Consider the following 2,234-nt stretch of genomic DNA (forward strand, 5'->3'; position numbering starts at 1 on the left):
AGTTAACAATTATTTGAAAGGACTATTTAGATACAGAAATGCACCGCTTATTTAACTTAGAAACGTATATACTCACTGCATGTAAATATCTAACAACATACCAAACTCACCGAAACAGGACTATGTATACATACATACATACATACATACATACATACATACATATGTGCATAGAAACACGCATGCATAATTTTCATGTTTGTGTTTAATAATGTTGTCTTTATTTTCCAATCGTTGAAATTATCAATATCTTGAACTGGCAGGATTAATACACAAACACGTGGATATAATTAAAATAATAAACCTAGGACGGTTTATACATATCTGCAGAGAGTCTTTATCTCTCATGTTTCAACCGTGAAATCTCTCACTGACGCGCGCATACACTTTCATACGCCGATTTATACATTCATGCTTGTTTACATGTAAACACGTATACATATCCGCCTATTTTCGTAAATATAGCTATTGGGAATCAATCTATCGAAAACAATTTGATGCTGGTTTTCTTTACTATGGTTATTATTTTTGATGTTATTATTTGTTATTATTATTATGATTATTATTATTATTATTATTGTTGTTGTTGTTGTTAATTTCAGTTTAATAATCAGATGTATTTCTTTTTTGCTCACCCATATTCTGTGATTTTATAATGTAATATGGGGTGGGGGTTGGTGTACACTTCTACATTACTATAGATATATTTAGTTTGAATTTGTTATATCTGTTGGTAGGAATAACTTATTTTCAAAAAAAAAAAAAAAATTCTTTTGTAATCGTAAACGGAAAAGCTTGCAAATATACTTTTTCGTACCCATCTAGAAACCTGAACGATTGCATATGCATTTTTATTGAAAGCAAACATAAATAATAACAAATTACGCATCTAAGCAAAATAAACTTATTTCACAATACCACAAATGATTTTATATTAGACAGCAACAGTAATGTTAAAAATTTAAACTTCACGTCTGATGTGATAATAATATTAGCAGCAATAACATAATCCTGCTTATTTCACCAACTGAAGGGATAAATGTACCGCTTGAATTAAAAGATAAGGAAAGTGTTTCTAAACTTTCCATAGAACAACATTGATTAAAAGGGATGGTAGATAGAAATTCCTAGCGGAGAAAAATTCTGCTTTATAAAACTGCGCAACAAAAGTAGCCATAATTTTTCTCCAGCCTATTAACAATGAGCAAGGAAATATCTAAAATAAAGTATCTCTACAACTTGAAAACTATAGGATATGCTATGACCTGCAGAAAAATATAGATGAGGACGATACTCATCGACGTGCGGAATAATATCTTGCCCATCGGCTGTGTTAGACTCTACAGAACTATACGGTCGATTTTGGAAATGGAGGATGTGGAGAAACAGATAATGTTATAAAAAAAGACCTGGTGTTTCGTACAAGCCCAGAATTTCATACTAAGTAACTTGGGCGGCACAGCATAAGTCATAAGACGAACGATTAAATGATTGTTTCTGAAAGTATTGTCCCTTGGTAAGAAGTCACTTCTGCTGCATAATGATACAAGCTGGCTCACGCAAAGGTGACCAAAAGCGATGTGTGGTCGGTCGGGATCTCAATGGCACTACGTTTCTTTTTGATCTTTGAAGAGCATAGATTGATTCTGTAGCTGAGCCTCAATGTGGGAGAAGTAATCTAAACCAAGGCAACAGTAAAATCTGCAAGTATTGTAACATAACTCAGATGCTGCTATTCTTAAGGAGCAGCTAGTCATCATCACCACTTTATTTTATTTATAGATTTATTTTTATTTATTTATTTTTTTAATTTTTGATGATGCTAGTTATAGCTTTTCTACTTGTCACGCTGCATTCCACTGGATATCCAAAGCACAAATACGATCGTCAAAAGACAATAAATCAAAGTAATATCAAAATCGTAATTTCTCGACACACTAATAGAGTAGTGGATTTAAAGTCTGCTAAGTGAAAAGGATACAATAATTGTTGCTAGCCTGATGTAGGAAACAGATTTTAAAATCATATTCCTTAAATAAAAAAAATTTAGAGGTTTTCCACACAAACCAAAATATCACAATGATATTCGCATAAGGAAACAAAATGCATAAACAGTTAGGCATGTACGCACTCGCACAAACGTATCCCTTTCAAGATTATACATATATATAATATATATGCATATATATATATATGTCAACATATATATATACGTATAAACGTTCCTCTACGCG

This window comes from Octopus bimaculoides, chromosome 15 (genome assembly GCF_001194135.2).
Source record: "Octopus bimaculoides isolate UCB-OBI-ISO-001 chromosome 15, ASM119413v2, whole genome shotgun sequence".
Taxonomy (NCBI): domain Eukaryota; kingdom Metazoa; phylum Mollusca; class Cephalopoda; order Octopoda; family Octopodidae; genus Octopus; species Octopus bimaculoides.